This window comes from Macaca fascicularis, chromosome 12 (genome assembly GCF_037993035.2).
Source record: "Macaca fascicularis isolate 582-1 chromosome 12, T2T-MFA8v1.1".
NCBI lineage: Eukaryota > Metazoa > Chordata > Mammalia > Primates > Cercopithecidae > Macaca > Macaca fascicularis.
Genome location: NC_088386.1, coordinates 130,919,137 through 130,940,453, shown reverse-complemented (window position 1 = coordinate 130,940,453; position 21,317 = coordinate 130,919,137). Strand labels below are relative to the sequence as shown.

The following is a 21,317-nucleotide window of genomic DNA, read 5'->3' as shown; positions in this document are numbered from 1 at the left end:
CGATGGATCCTAACAGCATCTCTTATACCGAATAGATGTGGATGCTGACGGTTACGTGTCCTCCCCTTATAGCACAGGCTTAGCTCCAAGCTCCACCAGGCACCATCCCACTGCGTCCTCAAGGGCCCTAGGCAGCAGGTACCAGACTTGGCTGCACTTTGCAGATTCCATGAAAACGGGCTTGGAGAGATCACTAAAGCAACTTGCCCAGGGTAATGCAGCCAAGACGTGAGCCTGACAAAACACTCTCTGCTCCCAGCCTTGCTAACTATTTCTTCCCACGCCCAGGGTTGCCCAGGCCTTCGCTGCCAGTGGCTGCTGGGCCCCTGGAGCTCCTCAAGCTCCTCGCCATCCACCTCTGGTGAGCCCTTGATTTTCTCAAAGTCATGCTGCTGTCCTGCTCGAACACCTCTGGACAGTGCTCACTGCTTTTCAAAGAAATCAGTCTGCTCTCCCCTGGCCTGGGATGCAAAGCCCCCCGCTCCTCAGTGTCCACCTGTACCTCCAGGGTTACGTATCGCCGATCGCAACCCTTCAATCAATCACCGGCCACATTCGCTGGAACTTGCTGTGTCTCCAGCCGGCCCAGCACTGTCCACCTCTGTATTGTTCCTTCAACTGCTGCTCGGAGCAGCCAGGCCTCACCCAAGCTTCCAGGAAGCCCGTCTTCTCTCTCCCCATCTCTTAGTTCCACTGTTCCCCAGTCCTGCGAGGTCCTAGAGTGACTCACCAGTGCACGGCCTGCGGAGTGCGGGTAACCCAGAGCCTTAGATCCGCCTTACCCAGCCCGAGTGCAACGCCCGTGAACTGGTCCTTGCTTTAGTAGAAAAGTAGGGTTGTAAAGGGCACGTCGCTGTGACTGACTTTATCATGAGCTCCCAAAGGTTCATTATGCTATCTTTCCTAAAATTAGGTACTTGTATGAAAATGTGCACAATAAAACATTTTTAAAACTAGAAAATATTAGGAAACATGCATTACCTACCTTCCCAGGCACGTGCCATGAGAGAGAATGTGTGTTCATGGGTGTGGCTATCTCCCCTTGGCTAGAAAAACTGCTAAGGAGCCACCAACTCAAATGCCCAGGCAGCCTGAGCCCCCTCAAAGCACAGGTGGACACGGCTGCGTTCCCATTCTGTTAACAAGTGGCTTCTGAACCTCAGACTCAGACAACCCCCTGTCCACCAAGTGCTCCCTTCAGTACCTAAGGTGCAACTTGAATTTCCTGGATCCAAAGCCAACTCTGGAGCTTGCCCCAAACCCCTGCCCCTGGCCTCTTCCATTTCAGCCATGTAGGGCAGCTCCATCCACCCAGCCAAGAAGCCGAACATCCCTCCCCGTCCTCCCTGCCCCGTCCCTCTCTCATGCACTCCTGGTGGCTCCACCTGCAGAACACGACCTCTGGCTGGCCTCTCCCCAGCACCTCCACGCTGCCGTCATCTCCCAACGCAATTACAGTCATCAGCAGGCCTGCCTGCGGCCTGGAGTCCACCCCTCAATTAGCAGCTGGAACATTTTGAAAAGTCAGTCAGACACCCTCAGGACTCTGTTTGAAACCCTCCAAAGGCTCCTGGACTCTCATCAGCAGCTTCCAGTGCCCTAGAAGCCCAACATCATCAGCCCCTGTCCCATTTCCTGCTGTTCTCTGCCTCCCTCCACTTGACTCTTCTGCTCTCCATGAAGTTCCCCAGGTACCAAGCCCCTCCCACCACAGGGCCTTTGCACATGCAGTGCCCTCAGCCCAGAAGGCCCCGGCCTAGACACAAGATGCTCTCATCCCCTCATTTCATTCAGGTCTTTGCTCAAATGTCAATGCAACCGAAACAGCCCTCACCCCATCCTCTTTCTCTGCCCTTCTTTATCACCACTAGACACACCATGCATAGACTTGTCCCTAGCCCAATTTTTCCATGAGAATCTGAGTGTTCCCAGGACATAGGACCATCTGTTTGTCTTTCTCTGTTCCTGTCATGTGCATGGTTGCCTCTCAAACCCGAATCAATGAATGAATTCGGTTTCAATAAAGATGACTGTTTCAGAGTTACCTTGGTAGGTATCTCTGGGATAATCTTTAAAGGAGCCAAACGGCTGATGTGACAGGATTATACTCAGGAGACTGAATTTAGGAATTCTACTCTATTCCTGAAACCTAAGCCACACGTCCTCAAAACACCAACAGGTTCCCTTGGTGGGCACCTCGGGTCTACCTAGACTGCCCAACAAGCTTGGCCACCCTCTACTCAGTGGGTCCCAGTGGTCACTTCTCCAGGACAGCCTGCAGGTGCAGGGCCCACCCTGGGCAGGGCAGCTACCACTGGATCTCAAGACCCCCTAGAAGAGCAGGGCCCATCTCACCTCTTGTCTTCCCAGCCAGGGTCAGGTCTAGGAAGACAGGAAGGCGTATTTGAGCTCATAACTGATAAGTTTTTGCTTTTTCTGTGCAAAGGCTGATTCATCTAGAGACAAAAGAGGCTGCTCTTGGCTCCTCCCCAGGAACCAAGAGGGCAGCCTCTGAACAGACAGCATCACTGCATACAGAAGGAATCACTGACAGAATCCGGTGGCAAACTCAAGAACCCGCACACACCCCCTCTGCTACGGCTGCTGTCACACCATGCGCAGACTCCAGATCACAGAATATTCTCCCTGTGGCCTCTGCCAACGATCTGCCCCAAGGAACAATTAGAGAACAAACGGATCCAGAAAAACCAACCAAACGAGAGCGTGTCTGGGGTGGAGAAGGTCTTACGGGAGCCTCAGGCTGAGCGCACGGACTGTTCATGTTCTCCTCTGTTCTCCCACGGCCACGAACCTGAACCCTGCAGAAGGAAAGCAGCCAGCCTGGAGGGAATCGAGGCATAAATACTGCCCTTGCTCCTCCCCTGCCAATTCCCTGCGTGCCTTGTTTAGGATGACTCATTCTCCATGTTTGATGATAATTTCTGGAGTATCATGTTGATTTCATCAGATTTCCTCCGGCTTAGAAAACAAAGAGCGTGAGTTTCCACCTGCTCTCTGTAATTTCTGTCACCAGCCTCTGTCAATGGAAACTCATCACATCTGCTCACCTCCCTCCCTGAGCAAGAGTGCGTTCCGGAGGACCCTGAAATCCATAGACGTTCCTCCCCAGCAGGTCGGTCCTCCTGTTACTGACGGCCTAACACCCAGCACCCCGCGCTTTGGACCCCATCGCTATAGCGGAAAAGCCTTCGGGGTCTGGGGGCCTGGGGGCCTGGGGTGGGTGAGAGGGACACCTGGCTTTCAGAGTCACTTGATGGGACCACAAGGAGACTATGGGTTTAACACCCCAGCTCCCTCTCTCACTCCAAAAGCAAAATCATGGAAATCTGCCTCCTACTCCTGACCCGACTGGTCTGGGCAACAGCCCAAGTGGAGTCAACACGTGACTGGTGTCCCTGCCAGGAGGTTTCTGGGCGTGGTTGGCAGGGAATGCAAGGCTCCGACTCAGGGCGAGGACCAGCCCAGCTGCAGTGAAATCCAAATCTTTCCCGCCACCTTGGCAGATGCCCCTCCCTGTTACAGAAGCCTGATCAGCAGAACCTTTCCTAATGCACCCGGAGCACTGTCTATGGTCATACCACCCTGAACGCGCCTGATCTCGCCTAACGCACCCAGGGCACAGGAGGAACACGCTGCCCGGGGCTCAGGCGGGCTGCCTCTTATTGAGGGAGAAAACAGCACGGCCCATTGGAAGGCACGGGCAGCCACCGACAGGCACACCGGCAGATCAGACTCACTCACAGTGCCCCTCTGGGGTGCATTTCCCTAAACAACTGAGTTCAGTTCAGGAGGTGGCAGCGGTTATTTAGAGCCAAGGCCACGCCACAGAGTGAACGAATGAGGAACGAGGACAGGACCACGCGTTCCAGTCGGAGTTTGAGAAAGGTGGGCATCTCCCGGGTGCCACATCTACCTGGGACCACGCACAGAGGTCACCTTAGTGAACATCTACTGAGTGCCGGGCTCTAGCAACGAGGCTCTGTGCTCAAAACTAGGGATAGAAATAAATGGAAGAGAGTTGGTTTTGAAGGAACCCATACTGGAGACACACCAACAAAATGGAAGACCTGGAGGGGAAGGAGCGCTAAGCTTCTCCGTGCCAGACACCAGGTTATAACTTGCACACATTCAAGGCTTCACTGTGGGTGCAAAGCTGGTGACTCAGACTCCAGAGATGCATGGAAGACAAGGGCCACGAGTTGCCACTAGGAGCTCCTTGCTTGCTCAGTTTTCACTGTAAAAAGTAAGATGGCTAGCGCGGCTGGAGTCAGGACTCCAGATGTTTTCACCGGCCAGACTAAGAACATCTAAGGCTGGGGATCGCTCAGACAGGCCAGGAAGGGGAGGGGAGGGCATGCGAATCCCTCTCCAAGGCCTGAGTTTCTCACCTGGCTTCCTCCCTTTCCTGCCTCCCCTCTCCCCTGTTTCTTCCCTTCCTGGTCCCCTCCCTCTCCGCCTCCCCTCGACGTGATGCCGGGCTGTGGGGTTGTTCTCAGCACACGGCACAGATCTCCTTGTGTTCAAAGCAACCATGACAGACTCTTCAGAGGCCCCCACAGTCTGTGGGAGACAGTCTAAGCTTTCCAGATTCTTCACACCTTCCTCCGTACATCCCATGGACTCACCAAACACAGCTACTGTTTCTTCCAAAACATCTCCAGACCTCGTGCGTTTCTTCCCACCCACTTTCTTGAAGACCCAACAGGGTTCCCTATTTCTACAACATCAAAACCTACCAGTTGGAGAATGACCCCCCCCGAAACAGTGCCTTTGCCTTTGCAAATGGAAGTCCACCTCTTTTCCTAGCTCTCCTGGACACATCGTCATCATCTCTAGGCATTTACTGCTTTTATCCCGAGCGTCACACCGTTCATCATGCTTGTTATTTTTTCTTAGTTCCCTAACTATACTCGTTTCCTTGAAAGCTGGTGACTTGGCTGCTCTGTCTTTATAATTTTCCAGCACTGAGCGCAGTGCCTAGCCCAAGCTTGGATTGTCTCCCACAGACTGTGGGGGCCCCCGAAGCTCGGTGCTTGGTGCCATCTGTGGCACGGATGACTGTTGGCGCTCAGACATTAATTCAGCATCACATGCATTCAGGACCAGTAAATACACAAGGGAAAGCAGGACCCGGACCTTCCCTCTACTGCTTATCATTAAGCTGGAAAGATACACAAGTGAAACCAACACCACAGGAGAGGGGTGGGGGTCCCCGCCATGTCTTCTGGGCGTGGATGGGACTGGAAGTCCGCAGACACCTTCCCTGGCGTGCTCCTAGGTCAAAGCTCTTCACCTACATCCCTCACCTTCCCCGCCCTCACCCTGCCACTGAGAATCATGAAGAGCTCAGACACACCAGTGTGTACCTGTCAAGTGCTCATCAAGCCTGGGGTTTAGGTGGACATTCGTTACAATGGGCTTCTGTCAGTCCCCTTGAATCACATGGGAAGGCTGGCCTGCCCGTGTCAGACGACTGACAGCAGACAGGCTGTGAAGTAGGACCTTGTGATCAGCCCAGACCAGAAATACTTCCAAGCTCGGGTCCCCAGCCAGTGACCAGAAAGAAAAAGTGCAACTGTCTCTGAAGACGTTTTAAGAGCAGCAAGCAGAGAGTCCCATTCATTTGACTGGGGCTGGCCAGAGGGCTGAAGTCAGACTCCCGGCTTCCACCTGCCACTTAAGACTGCAAAGCATCGGCACTGGAAGGATTTGTGCCCTCCAAACACTAGTCACTGACTTACCATCTTCTTTTAAAAAAAATCAAATGTTATTAATACTTCTTTATCAATCAACCCACTTTTTACAACTTGGTCATTTTAAAGGAAGCTTTCTATCGTACTCTCAAGAGACTTGATAGATCTTTCCTAGTGCACATTAACTTAAAGGAATGTTTTAAAGTGCATCTTAGGTGCCATTCCGAAAACTGCAGAGCTAGCCAGCCCTACACATCTTACAGATGAGAAAACTGAGGCTTCCCTTTTATTGAAAGGAGCTTTCCCTGATTAAAACGCTGGATCTGAACAGGCTGGAGAGGGGAAGGTGGCTTCTAGGGTTTAATACTGTTCCTGATTCTACTAACAGTTCTCATTAGTGACATACACATGCCATGTCTGAGGCTCAAGGAATTTCATACGGTGAGGACTTAGGTGGAGTCCTGAAGCCAAAGCAGCCATGCGGATGCCACAGTCATTGCAAAAAGCCACAAGCAGAAAGCAAAACCCACTCAATCGATCTGCTGAAAAACGCCAACATGCCCAGGATGCCTGACCTGTGTGGAAGGGCCCTCAGGGTGTCACTTAGGAGAGATGACTTTGCAAGGTGTCACTCCTTAGTTTATTGTTTTAGCCTCTGCCTCTCAGCCAGACCTTCAGCCACAAAGAAAGGGAGCAACTGCAATTTTATCCACCAATTTATCAAGAATCTGGCCTCTAAGCAATTAGTACAATTTGTGAATGAATGAATTTCCCCACTGAAGAGCTCACATGTCCATGAATTACTAATTGAGATATCTAGAGCAAAAAAGCAATGAAGACTCCATCCTTGCCCAATATTTATTAAGAAAATGAGAGGGGACAGAATTCCTGTCCCTCCTCCCCTCCCACTGTCCCTCAATATACCTGTCTTTAGGAAATCAAAGATGTAGATAAAGTGTTTAGTGATATGGAAATGGGAACAACCTAGTTGCTCACACAGAGATTGACGGCACCGTATCTCCATAAACAGCCATGCAGCCATTACAATTCTTCTTAGGCTATTTAACAGAATGGAAAATCCATACAACATGATATTTAAACAATTAAATCCACAGATTGTATAATAAAATCTTCTTCTACTTTGTTTTCAAAAAAATAGCTTTTATAGAAAAAGAAGAGTAAATTTCACACTCAATGCTGACATTATCTCTAGGTAGCAAGCATATGGAGAGCTCTTTTCCTCTTCAAAATTTTCTTAATTTTCCCAAGATTTTTCTATAATCAAAAATGCTTTTTATAAGATGAATTTCCATTCTTTTTTTTTCCCCCGCCCCTGAGATGGAGTCACTCTGTCACCCAGGCTGGAGTGCAGTGGTGCGATCTCGGCTCACTGCACCCTCCACCACCCAGGTTCGGGCAATTCTCCTGCCTCAGCCTCCCAAGTAGCTGGGATTACAGGCACCCGCCACCAGTTAATTTTTTGTATTTTTAGTAGAGACAGGGTTTCACCATGTTGGCCAGACTGGTCTTAACTCCTGACTGCAGGTGATCCACCTGCCTCAGCCTCTGAAAGTGCTGAGAGTACAGGTGTGAGCCACCACACCCAGCCTGAATTCCCATTCTTATTCTGAAACATGAGGCCTGATTCCAGCAGGTCTTGGCAACTTTGTAAGGCCATGCTACGAGCAAGTGAAAAGGATGCCAGCCGAGCTGATCCTGGATGTTCTCAGATACTTACTTGACTGAGCACCTCTAATCGTGTACTAATCCCGGTGGATCTAACTCCAGGATTCCCAATTCCAGCTCTATGATCTGGGGAAAGTCATTTTGCCATTACATGAAAATAAAAAGTACACCTATTTCTCTTGGCCTTATTACTCCACTAAGTAGGAGATATGGGCTACTGGCTAGAAAGATGTGAGGAGGGACAAGGTCAAGGAGTGGGGCTCAGCCAGACTCATCAGGCCCCAACTGCAGCTCTGCAGAGGGAGCACCACCCTGATCCCGCTCCTCCCAGCAAGACTGCCACATTTTTGCTACTGTAAGTGGCACAGCAGTGATCATCTTTATATCCAATCATACTCAGCATTTTGGGTTATTTTCTTAGGACTGCTTTCAAGTACAGCATGAAGGGTTGCCAAAAGCAGTCCTGGAAGACTGTGGCAATCCATCCTCTCCACAGCAGTGAGTGTCCAGTTCTCACCCTTAACCAGCAGGTCAAGAAAAGCCTTGCTCATCTGACAACAAGGGGATGGGCCGTCAACGTTTCGATTCACCCACTTTCAACATCTCAATCCACCCTCCTTTGAATATTAGTCAGAAATAGTTCAAGTATCAGCTACCTCTTTTTTTTTTTTTTTTTTTTGGAGACAGAGTCTTGCTCTGTCGCCCAGGCCGGAATGCAGTGGCACGATCTCGGCTCACTGCAGCCTCCACCTCCCGAGTAGCTGGGACCACAGGTGTGTGCCACCACACCTGGCTAATTTTTGTATTTTATTAGAGATGGGTTTTCAGCATGTTGGCCAGGCTGGTCTCAAACCCCTGACCTCAAGTGATCTGCCCGCCTCGGCCTCCCGAAGTGCTGGGATCACAAGCGTGAGCCACCGCAACTGGCCAAGTAGCAACTACTTCTTAGTCCTACCTGGTGGATTATCATTTTGCACCCTCTGCTCAATTACATCCTAAAATCTCAGCAGGTCAGCTGCAAATATCTCCTCCGCTCTGTGCTCGCTTGCACTAATCCATTTGGTAACTTGATAAAGTCTCAATTATGTAATCATATCAATCTTTCCTTTGTCATTTCTCCTTGATGCACAGAAAGGCCTCCCTTGATGACAAATTCAATAAACATTCACATCTATTTTCCTTTACTTAAAAAAAAAGGTTTGTGGACTGAGATTAATGTACAAAGAATTTATTTTGCTTTTCGGGGAGGGATGTTACAAAATTAACTAGCAAACAGATGAGCAATTACTCCTGCATGAATTCCTGAACAATCTGTCCCCTTCTGACTCATGTGATGTCATCTTAATGCACTTTTAAATGTGTACAGACACTAGGGTCTGAACCGGGCTGTTCTGTGTCATTAGTTTGCCTATATTTATCACAATATCAACCTTTATTTAACCATGATAGTACTGCTGTGTTGGGCTACATGGAAGGTCTAGTTTCTATGCACTATTCTGTTTCAAAGTCCTATCAGTTATTTTTACCTTTTTTTTCTTCCAAATAAACTTTATTATTATCATTTTTTTTGGAGACAAAGTCTCAACTCTTTCACCCAGGCTAGAGCACAGTGGCATGATCTTGGCTCACTGCAACCTCTGCCTCCCAAGTTCAAGGGATTCTCCTGCCTCAGCCTCCTGAGTAACTGGGATTACAGGCATGTGCCACCATGCCTGACTTTTTTTTTTTTTTAGTAAAGACAGGGTTTCACCATGCTGGCCAGGCTGGTCACCGGTCAGGCTTGAACTCCTGACCTCAAGGGATCCACACACCTCAGCCTCCCAAAATGCTGGGATTACAGGAGTGAGCCACTATACCCAGCTCTCTTCCAAATAAACTTTAGAATAATTTAATAAAATGTCTCCCATCATCTAATTTCTGCAAAAACGTATTCCCACTGGCATTTCCTGGGTACTGCCCTACAAGAAGTGACAGCTTTATACTCTTCCATCTTTTCTCCCACAAATGTCGCTGGGTCCGCATTGATTTAGATATGAGTCCCAGAGCAGCGTAGGGCAGGGATTGCCAAACTTTTCCTGTAAAGGGACAGAGAGGAAATGAAGCTTTGGGTGGCCATATATTCTCTGTCACAAAGACGCAGCTCTGCCCTTGTGATCCAAAAGCAGCCATAGATGATACAAATACATGAGGAGGAACATGTTCCAACAAAAATGTATTTATAAAAAACAGGAGGCAGATACAGTTTGCCTCTCCCCGGTGTCAAGAGTATGAGGGTGGGACACTCTGCCTGGAGTCTGGCTGATGGACTTGGGGCCTTGGCACTGCCAATCACCAGCTGGGAGGCTTAGGGCAAAAAATCACTTGACCTTGAAAGGCGTCCTTAACTGCAAAATGGAAACAATGAAAACGCAATGAGATAATAGGTACACAAAAAGCACTGCTTCTAGGGTTGATATTAACTAAAAGCATAACAATAACTGTAGGGTAACACCAGCACTACCACCAACACCAGCTGTAGTGGTAACAGTAGGAGTCAGAAGAGGACTCAAAGTATTTTCTTTGCAGAAAATCTTTTTAATACATTACGATATTTTAAATTTGGGTTTGGATGTTGTCATCACCGTGAATGCCGTCTCTTTTTCCTGATTATATTTTCAGGAGATTATTGCTAGAAAACCGAAGTCACTTATTTTTTCTTTTTTTTTTTTCAGACAGGGTCTCACTCTGTGGCCCAGGCTGGAGTGCAGTGGTACAATTTCGGCTCACTGCAACCTCTGCCTCCCGGGTTCAAGCAATTCTCCTGCCTCCGTCTCCTGAGTAGCTGGGATTACAGGCATGCACCACCACACCTGGCTAATTTTTGTATTTATTGGCAGAGACAGGGTTTCGCCATGCTGTCCAGGCTGGTCTTGAACTCCTGACCACAGGTGATCTGCTGCCTTGGCCTCCCAAAGTGCCGGGATTACAGGCATGAGTTACTGAATTTGCTCAAGAAGTCACTTATTTCTATATCTAGGCATTTTCAATTCAGTAACTAAAATCTTGTTTTAAAGACACCCATTCCTATAAACCTGCTTCAAGGCAAGCCAGAGTCTGCCCAGCTCAGTGGTGTCTGTCTCACTGCCTTTCCCGTTCTATCTCTTACGTCGCAAAGAAGAATCTTCCTAGATTTGGTGACTCTCCCTCGGGGGGGCCACGAGCTCCAGCTTGAGTTTCTTTCTCATAATCTGGTCAATAATCAATTAAAATGTCATTTACAACAACATTTCCATATAGAACATGTAACTTGCTTTTCTTTCTCTCTTTTAAAGATTCTTTTTTTTTTTTTTTTTTTTTAAGAATTTCAGAGTATAGTCTGGGAACTCTGGCCTCAGATCTCTCATCTGGAAAAGGAGGAGCGGAATGGACCTCCTTCTAGATTGAGAAGGTAGCAGCAGCAGAAACAGTGGTGACAACAGAACTCACCCTTCCCTGGCCAGGTGCAGGGGCTCACACCTGTAATGCCAGCACTTCGGGAGGCTGAGGCGGGCAGATCGCCTGAGGTCTGGAGTTTGAGACCAGCCTGACCAACATGGTGAAACCCCATCTCCACTAAAAATACAAAATTAGCCAGGTGTGGCGGTGCATGCCTGTAATCCCAGCTACTCGGGAGGCTGAGGCAGGAGAATTGCTTGAACCTAGGAGGCGGAGGTGGCAGTGAACTGAGATCGCACCATTGCACTCCAGCCTGGGCAACGAGATCGAAACTCCATCTCAAAAGAAAAAAAACAAAATCACCCTTCCCGCTGTCAAGCCCATCATCCTCACACAAGAGGCTTTCCCTGCATCTCTCCCCTTTTTCTGCCCCCAATCCAGCCCACTATGTCCAGTCAGTGTGATCGTCACTGAACTCCAGTCTGACCTCCTCTCTCTATTACCTGCTCCTGGCCATGTGCTCCATCACTCACCTGGATGCCCTGCAGCGCCCTCCCGCCTGGGCTCCCTGGTTCTACTCCCTCCACCCACCCACCAACGAAACCATTCTCCTTAGGGCACCCAGGGCTCTTTCAACAAATTAAGTCTCTCCAGGGGCATCTCGCTGCATTCAGAACAAAATTTCACCTCTTGACTAGGCCCTGAGGCCCTGCCTGTCCTTGTCTCCTCCCTGGTGCACAATGGAACTGTTCCTGCCCCAGGACCCTTGCACTGGCTGTTCCCTCTGGCAGGCAAGCCCTGCTCCAGAACATCACCTGGCTGAGAACTTTTGCCACCCAGATCTCAGGCCAATGCCATTGTGCCAGAAAGGCGGATCTGACCACTCACCAGTGCAGCCTTGCTCAGCGGGTTTTGCTGTTTTCTGGAGGGCACATGACTTACCTCAATCAACTCTGTCTTCAGGTCTTGTCTATTTCCTGGCTCCCTCTGGAAGGTAAGCTCCATGAACAAACTCCCTGTTCCCAGATGTGCCCGGATTCCCAGAACAGCGCTAGATATGACTTAGTCACTCAGGAAAATGAGTTAAAAAAAAAAAACCAACTGAAACCCAAAGACAGCATCACACACGAAAGGGGCCCCTCAGAGCACCCCAGTCCTGCCTCCCTTTCTCCCAGAAGCACTTCACTGTGGAAACAATAGTCATAATAATACGTATCTTTTTTGATCAAAAATTTCAGGAACTTTTGCTTGCAAAGATCATGGAGGGGTGGAAGAATGATTTACCTATTCAATAAAGCCTCCCTGAAGGCAAGCTGATGCCAGAATCATGCTAGATGCTTTGGTAACTAATGTTGGTGTTTAAGAGGGAAGTGGCAGCTTTTCCTGCTCACCTGCCCAGAGGCCTGAACCTGGCTATTGCACACTGGCCTGGGAGGGACAGCCTGTACCTGTTCCCCACGAGACTAAAATAGGCACAGGCACTGCTGTTTTGTTTCATTTATTGCTCTACCTGCCCCCTGCCCAATCCTCTGGTTTTTGGAACTGCACCTCACTCCAAGCAAGCATCCAGACTCTACAGAATGAACTCAGGGCCATGGTCTGAAATGAGTTCAGACCGGAAACAATCACCTCATCCAGCTTCCTCCCTCCTGCAGTCTCCCTGCCCCGCACCAAGGGTTTGGCTACACCATAAGCCACTTAGACCCTTGAACACAGGTAATCCAAGACCCTGTAAGCTCTCGTCTGCCCCCACTCTCCCTGGGCCATGGAGATCTGCCAGGTCCCCGGAATTAGGGCCTGTGTCTCACTTCCGCACAGAATGTTTATGTAGGTGGTGTTGATAGGACGCAAGATACGAGGTACCCACAGTGCTTTCTGCTCCAGTGGACCCACCAAGAGTCCTGCTGTGTTTTAGAAAGAACCAAAAAAAACTGGTTGAATATCAACCATTTGATGTGGTTCAACCTAAAACCAACATTCTAAAATAATTCATTACAGATTTAATGTGGCACTGCCTCTAATTTCCTGAAAGGGATTTTAACACTGATAACACTCCACCCATATGAAAAGGCAAGGGAGGGGGCCTGACACATGGCACCCAGGGAATGACTCTGGGCCCCTGGAGGGCAGGGGAGATAAGCACGTGTGCAGAAATATCAATGCCCACCCGTGTTGATAAAGCTACTTATGCCCAGCCATTCATTCTGAGAAGCCAGATACAAAAGCTCGAGATAACCCCACAGACAAGGGTGAAACTGATTAATTAAAGTCTGATCTATGGATGACAGAATGCCAAGCAGCCATTAATATGGCTTAGGACTGGATTTTTTTTTTTTTTTTTTTTTTGAGACTGAGTCTCACTCTGTCGCTCAGGCTGGAATGTAGTGGCACAATCTCAGCTCACTGCAACCTCCGCCTCTCGGGTTCAAGCAATTCTCTGGCTCAGCCTCCCAAGTAGCTGGGATTACAGGCACCTGCCACCACACTTGGCTAATTTTTGTATTTGTAGTAGAGATAGGTTTCACCATCTTGGCCAGGCTGGTCTTAAACTCCAGACCTCGTTATCCACCTGCCTTGGCCTCCCAAAGTGCTGGATCTCGCCCAGCCAGGAGAGCATTTTAAAACATGTGAAATGTGAATATATTAAGTCTTAGAGTATTTTACCAAACAATATTACAGCATGGTCTCAATTTTCTTTGGGTACATGAGAAAGCTACAAAAAAAGAAAAAAAAGGAAAAAAGAAAAGAAAGCAAACAGAAACTCACTGCAGGAATTGAGATCTGGATGATTTACGCTGTTGCTTATAATTTTTTTCCGTGTTCCCTGTATCTTCTGAAGTCAACGTGGTTCGTTCTTGGGGGAAGTGTGAGGTGGCATCCCCATCTCCCATAGACAGAAACCCGCATCTCTGCATCAGCTTGGAAGGGACGGACGGATGGATGGATGGACAGACAGACAGGACGGATGAAAAGATGAGTTGTGGTGGCTCATACTTGTAATTCCAGCACTTTGGGAGGCAGAGGTGGGTGGATCATGAGGTCAGGAGATTGAAACCATCCTGGCCAACATGGTGAAACCCCGTCTCTACTACAAATACAAAAAAATTAGCTGGGCGTGGTGGCAAGAGCTCAAAGTCTGTGAAAGTTTCTTTGACACACTTATTTTTACTCAGCCTTGCTGCTTCCCAAATGTTCCAGTGTGGTCTGGAATGCAAAGAATTACACCAGATTGGGTTAACAGGTGCTTCATTACATTGGGTAGTATGATTTCTTTATTAACTACTGCTCAGTTACTAAATTTTCCCTCCATTGATAGCTGTGGAAACTATGGGCTGCGCTTAGTGAAGGGTTAGCAATATTCACTGTACCTTATTTGCATTTGTTTGAGCCATTTAAGGCCCAAACAAGGGGTTAAAGGATAACACAGAAATGCTTGTGAACAAGCGCCTTTTGGCTAAAACCTAAATGCCACCAGGCCCTGGAGAGGATGATACTGAGAAGTCACTGTGCTCCCATTGTTTTAATACCCTCTGTCCCTTCTAAGGATGCTGAAGTCCTCACCCCCAATAGCTGTAAATGTGACTGTCTTTGGAAAGAAGGTCTTCGCAGATGATCAAGTTAAGATGAAGTGACTGGGGGGCCCCAATCCAGTAGGACTGGCATCCTCATTTATACAAGGAGGAAATGTGGACACGGAGAGACTCACACAAGGAAACGTGATGTGAAGACCCGGTGAGACGGTGACCAACTGCAAGCCAAGAAGGGATGCTGAGGAGTGGAAGCCAGGAGTGGAGAATAGCACAGATTCTCCCTCACAGCTTCGGGAGGAACAGCTCTGCTGATGCTTGATTGTGGACATTGGGCTTCCTGAGCTGAGAACAGACTTCCACGGGCAAGACACTCAGCTGGTGGTGCTTTGTTACGGCGGCCCCAGGAAACAAACATTTCCTTAAAGGCTAAAACCGAGAAGGTTCGGACGCAGATCCCTATTCTCAGAACTCACTCCCCTTAACGCTGTGTGGGCGCTGCTTCCCGGGTGCCTCTCACATCTAACACGATGCGGACTCAGAGCACACAGAGGGCGAGCTCCCGAAACACAGGGACGAGGCCTTCACCGCGAAACTCGGCCAGCCTCCACGCTCACTGAGTGTACTTTCCTAAGAGCCCAAACTATCCGGCATCGCCCGATCCTGCTCGCCATTCTTGAAGGATCAGGCTGACGTCGGCAGGCAACGGGTAATTATACCTCTATATCCACCGTGCAATTTACTAAATCCTGCTACGTCACCTTAAGAGCCACGCAAAGGCATTTCTTAATGGCAATCAAATCACTGGGGCTTTCACGCTAGCTTTCACTAAGATACTGGAGCTACCTGAACATTGCGATTAACTAGGAATGCACTCAAACCATTAGAAAATGGGGGGAGGGTCTCGGGAATAAAAGGACAGAGCAGAACGGAGACCCTGTAAGAGACGGCAGGCAAAACCCCCTTGTCCTCAGCCCAGCGGTTACCTTGGGAGCTCTCGAGGCAGCGTTGATCTCCCCAGAAAATCAAGTTCCTCCTGGTGGGGCCCAACTAGTCTGCAGCAGTATACGCACCAACGAACAAAATAATTACTAATGCAAATGAATGCCCATCCCTAGTCACAGCGCTAAGATCAAACTCCAAGGAGAAATTTCCAGCAGCTAGTAGGAGCTGAGTGAAAACCAGCCAAGGGTGGGAAATCCCAGCTTGCAGGAGGACTGGGAAGTACATGGACTGCCCAGAGACATGGGGGACAACTGGAGAAGGGGGAACGGCTCCATACACAAGGTTCCTGCGTGATCATGGGGAAGACGGGCCGGACCTTCTGCACAGGAGGGAGGAAGGGCTGGCAGCGAACCATGCAGGCCGGGGAGGCCACTCAGACAGCGGAGGCCTGAAGACCTCCTCCCTTCCCACACTGGCCAGATGTGCCCGGCGAGTCGGCATTTAGGGTTTTAATGTGTCTTCTCTCACAATTGCCTCTCACCTCTGCTGATTCAAGAGAGTCATTCTGGGAAAAGACCAGGGAACAGAAAGGCTGTTTTGGAAACATTTCTTTTTATTACGAGTGGGCTGAAGTTTCCACAGCCTGGGAGAAAAGCTGTGTCACCATCTGCATTTAGAGAGCATGCACATTCAGCATCCAGCCTCCAGCCCCACAGCCGAGGCGCAGAAAGGCCAGTTCTGCTCCCAGAGGCCTGTGTAGTCGTCTGATATAGTCCTTGGCTTTCTCACCTGATCCTTGGTAAAATATTAAAAACTCATCCCCATCTCCTTCCTCCTGCTCCTTGGACCACAGTGGAGACTAAGTTGGGGTGATGGCACGGCACGAGTTGGAAATGCGTGTTGGGGTTACAAGTGTGTAATGCACTCCGAGGAGTAAGGTGGGTGACAGTAAGGGCCATGGGCTGCTGCCAGGCCAGTGCACCCTGCAGGCACTGCAGCCCAGCCGGCCGGGCAGGTGAAAGAGGGGAACTATGAGCGAGGCTTGGGGTCAGGCCAGGCCTGTAGGCACACGGGTCACCGGCAGTAAAAGGAAGAGCCTTCCTTTGCAGTGTGGCTGGTCATTGTCCCCACTCAGACACAGGGCGTGCTTTCTTTAGGTGGGACGTACAATGATCAAAACATGACAACCAGGATGAAAACTTGGCAGACAACTCAGGCGTCCCCTCAGCTCCCATTTATAGAATGTTACAGGACACATTTGTAGCTACTACCCTTCTCGACCTGTGTAGATGGAGCCTGGTCAGCATGACCTGTCTGTGGGGTGAAGACGCTGGGTCACTGGCTGTGGCTGTCAATCACTGAACTGTGCCGTGTGCAGCAGAAACCCAGGAGATGGTCTGCCAAGGTCAGGACCCTTCCCCTTCCAGTTACTGTTCTTGTGTTTCCTCTGGCCGGCTGTCCCTCCCAGTGCTCTGAGCCACCGTCAGTGCCCCGTAACACCCATGAGCAGCTGGAGGGAAGATGCCAGAGTGTTTAAACCAACAAGCTGCTCCCTGCGTCCACACCGAGTGTGCGGGCACCAGCCCCGTGCTCTCCCTCTAATAGGACCTAATCACTTTATTGTAACAGCTTATTGAATTGTGTGTCGATCCAGCCAAGCTGTGCGCTCTGGGTCAGCAAGGGCTGTGTCTGTCTCTCAGTGTCCCAGCCCCCACCCACAGCCTGGAATGCAGCAGCAACCGCTCAATGGACACTAGTCAACTGCACAGAGGGCTTCAGGGTGGCTCCCATCCATCTCCTTCTATATGAATGGGGCTGCTTCCCAAAAGCAAGACATCTTATGCTCATATCCTTCTCATTTCCAGCTGGTACAGGCATATGCTCTGACAACCAGAGTTATCAGAACTGCAGTCTTCCTTAATTTAAGTCGAGAGGAAGGACATTCACTAAATACACAGGTACTGAGCCTTTGCCAGGAATACAAAGAAAAGCAAGACTGTCGCTGACCCCAGCAGGTTTACAGAAATGGCAAAGACGAGTGAAATCAAAGAGACTATGATCCAGGGAACACAGCAAGAGTCATTGTTATGGGTGGAACTGAGTCACCCCAAAAGATGTGTTCAAGTCCTAACTCCTGGTACCTGTACATTTTACCGTATTTTGGAATAGAGTCTTTGCAGATGTGGCCAGGATGAGGTCACACTGAATTAGGATGGGCTCTAACTCCAATCACTGGTGTCCTTATAAGAGGGAAATTTAAATCCAGTACAGAGACCCCGACAGAAGAGGGCCACATAACAATGAAGGCAGACATTTTTTGCAGGAAGGCAGCTTTAAGCCAATGAAGACTGCCAACAACCTCCAGAAGCTAGGAGAGGGAGGAAGGGTTCTAGGAGAGGGGGAAGGGTTCTAAGAGAGGGGGAAGGGTTTTCCTAGGAGAGGGCGAAGGGTTCTAGGAGAGGGAGGAAGGGTTCCCCGAGGAGAGGGAGGAAGGGTTCTAGGAGAGGGGGAAGGGTTCTAGGAGAGGGAGGAAGGGTTCTAGGAGAGGGAGGAAGGGTTCTAGGAGAGGGAGGAAGGGTTCTAGGAGAGGGAGGAAGGGTTCTAGGAGAGGGGGAAGGGTTCTAGGAGAGGGGGAAGGGTTCTAGGAGAGGGAGGAAGGGTTCTAGGAGAGGGAGGAAGGGTTCTAGGAGAGGGAGGAAGGGTTCTCCTTGGAGAGCAGGGAAGGGTTTTCCTAGAGTCTTTGGAGAGACATGGTACTGCCAACATCTTGCTTTCAGGCTCCGGCCTCCAGACTGAGAATGTGTTTCTGGTTTAAGGCACGCAGTCCTTGGCACTGTGTTACAGCAGCCCTAGGGAACCAGTATGCCCAGCAACATTCGTTGGCTGCTGGGTGTGTGTCAGGCACCATTCTAAGTGCTTTCAATGTGTTAATTCATTTGTGTATCACAAGTGCCCCATGAGACAGATAAGGATTATGACCTCTATTTCACAAAGGAGGAAACCGAGATGCAGAGAAGCCAAGCCTCTTGTCCAAGGTTTTCCAGCCACCAAACAGCTAGACCAAGTAGTTCTGAGGCCTCCTGTGTGCACCTTGCCCTGCGGGCCTCCTCGAAGCAGGCTGGGCCCAGTACGGGAGGTCAGCACCACAAGACTCAGACAGGCAACTGGAGATAAAGTGGCGGCAGGGGGCCCAGGGACAGAGCAAAGGGGGCTCACAGAAACACCCATCATTTCTTGCGCGCGAAGGTGTACTGGCTCAAGGTTTACAGAGAAAACCTGGGGTGGGAGCCACAGGGGCTGTGTGCACCATGGGGAGGGGTCTCCAATCTGAAAGTCAGGCTGCCAAGGAGGGGATGATACACCCTACGTAGTTTGGGGGACTCCAGGGATGGGATGAAGGGTAGATAAGCAGGCGGTAACCCCGAAAAAGACCCTCCAGGAAGCTCCAGCACTCACCAGAAGGAGGTGACTGAACATCACCACCACGGCAGGGAGGGTCTGAAGAGAGGTGAGACTAACACACTTGCCCAGGAGTAAGAGGCAGGGCCTGGGGGTGACATGGAGGTGGCGAGCGAAAACCACAAACAAAGACGTTATTAGCTGGGATCCCCAAAATAGGCTGAATGTGGGCAGCATGGAGAAAAAGGAAGGTAGAGGGTTTTCTCCTGGACATGCCAATGTGGGGTACCCATAGGAGGAGCAAACACATGGCTCTGGCAGCAAGAGGTAAATCTCAATTAGATCTGGAATAGACTTTTGGGGAGAGATCCATAGAGACAGGATGAGATCAAGGATATGGGAAGGAGGCAAGGGTCAAGGGCAGGACCCCAGAGAACAGTTACCATCAAAGGCGGGCCAACTAGCAAAGAGCAGAGACAGATGCAGAGAGAGGCCAAGGAGAGAGAGAAGAGACATGACGAGAAGCTGAGAAATAATGCAGGCCAACGGAAGGAGCTGAATCCCCAAAGCACTCTTGGACGCAATGACCTAGGAGCTCCGCCCTCCAGGGTCCCAGGCACACCACGGCCCCTCTCTCAAACTCTCCTTTAAGATCCTCTTATCTCTGGCCCATTCAGTGACACTTTGGTCCCTTCAACCATCCCGCCATACTGGAGTGAGCCTCTGAGTTTTGTTCCTTGGAAGTGGAGGGGCCAACTGCCTTTGCAGAGTGGAGGCCACAGCAGACAGATACACGCTGCAGGCCAGACGGCACCTGCAGAGCTCAGAGGGGAGCTGGGCAGCAGGAGGGCCCAGACAGCACTCCAGGAAGCCTGCTTATCCCAAGTAATAGTCCTTCAGGTGGTAAGGTAGCAAGTATATTCTACCCGGAACCATTTCTATTTAAACAAACTCACCAATGGGTCAGTGATGAACACTTAGCTCTCAGCTATGGGGAAACACTCTTATGCAAATCAGCTGATTTCTAGACAGTCCCAGAGAACACAAGCTGTCCCTCCACCTGTCCCTTGGGCAAATGTCCGCCCAGCCCCTGCAAGCCAGCTGGAACCCCAGTGTTGTGTTGGTGCGGTAGAGGTAACAGGGCAGTCAGACAAAAACAGGCAGGCAGCAGCCAGCTGCTCCCATTGCTCTCTTTTTTAAAGCAAAGCATAAATGAGCAAAGTGTGTGAATCACCCCGTTTCTCAGTAGGGCCTCTGCTACAAGCCCATACCAGGTGGAGATAAAATGGAACAAAACTTACCCAACAGGTTTCCGAGCAGGAGAATGAGTTCCCCAGAGGCCAGTGGCCTTTTGATAATTCACAGCTTGTTTGCCTTGGAGTTTTTACAGTGACGTAGGGAGAGGTGCTTGGAAAGGGCACCAAGAGTGATCCAGAGCCAGAGGACACCGCCAGAACCAAGGGGAGCTTGGAGAAGCTTCTTTCTTGTCTCCGACTAGAAAGTACCGAAGGAGCATTCTTCTACACAGAGGGTACCAAAAACAGAATCAGGAGAAAATAACCACCTGCAAGGAGAAGCGGTACAAGAGGCAGCGCCTCAAGCGTTCTCCGCCCCTGCTTTATTTCGCCATGGTTCCTGAGCAGGCCTCAGCGGGTTCTTCCTGGCGTTTTCTCTCCGGCCCTCCTGGTGCCCTGCAGGGAGGCTGCAGCCCAGAGTTCATGCCAGGCGACCACACAGCCCCAGCTGCATCAAAGGGCCTCCCTCCCATCAAGGGGCTGTCCCAGCCCAGGGCTTCAGGCTGGCTGAGCTGGGAGGCGAGGCTGGCAAACAGGCCTTCTTTCTTTCAGCTTATATACATCCTGCAGTGGCCCCTCAAGCTGTGCCACACCTCTCCGGGCACCAGCTCCCACCTAACAGCTCACGACACTGTTCCCACCCAGGCTGGAGAGGAAGGCCACACAGAGGGTCACGTCCCAGAGCAGCTTTCCTGACAGCTCCGAAACCTCCGAGCCACCCAGCTGCGGCTCTTCCTTTCCCATGGGGGTGCAGCTCACAGGGCACCGGCCACCCCCCACGCTGGTCCTTCTTGGCCTCCTTCAAAGAGTCCCCTCCCCTGACTGTCTTTGATGTCCAACCTCTCTGGTGTCCATCCCTGCTCTGCTGGTCTCCTCGCTGCACATTCTCCTCAGGTGCCTGAGTCCACCCTGGGAATGGCTAGGAGCATCTCTCCTGATGCCCAAACCTTGTCTCTACTCTGCCTCCTCAGCATCACCCACAGTTGCCCCCACGGGCTCAGGATGGCCACAGCCCGGGCTCAGGATGGCCACAGCCTCTCGAGCACTGCACGCCTGGCCTCTTCTTCCCCAGATAGCAAGTGGCAGTGCCCAGAAATCCCTCATCCTAAACTCCTCCTTCCTCCAAAACCAGTCAATCGGTTCTCTAGGTGAAACAGCAAACTTTGTCTGGAAAATGATTTCTCCATATCACCACTGCTGACATTTGGGGCCGGATCCGCCTTTGCTGTGGGCTGTCCTGGGCACTGTACGATGTGCAGCAGCGTCCTCAGGCTCTACCCACCCCATGCCGGTTGGAACCTCCTCCCTCCTCCCTGAGTGATGACAACCACAAGTCT

The 21,317-nt window shown here is 50.4% G+C and overlaps 1 protein-coding gene across 32 annotated transcripts in view; it reads right to left on the bottom strand.

Annotated features, from left to right (window-relative positions):
- Positions 1-21,317, bottom strand: part of SH3BP4 (SH3 domain binding protein 4) — a 103,199-nt gene that overhangs the window by 25,601 nt on the left and 56,281 nt on the right. For 6 of the 32 annotated variants that reach the window (XM_065526300.1, XM_074008636.1, XM_065526303.1 and 3 more), the window contains one exon: positions 19,987-20,179. The exons of 16 other annotated variants lie outside the window; for them this stretch is intronic. The gene's annotated coding sequence lies outside the window, so the exon portion shown is untranslated. Of the gene's footprint in view, positions 1-2,749; positions 2,835-13,580; positions 14,019-19,986; positions 20,206-21,317 lie in introns of those variants that run through there. 10 more of the 32 variants (XM_065526301.1, XM_074008639.1, XM_065526298.1 and 7 more) reach the window with 4 other exon arrangements.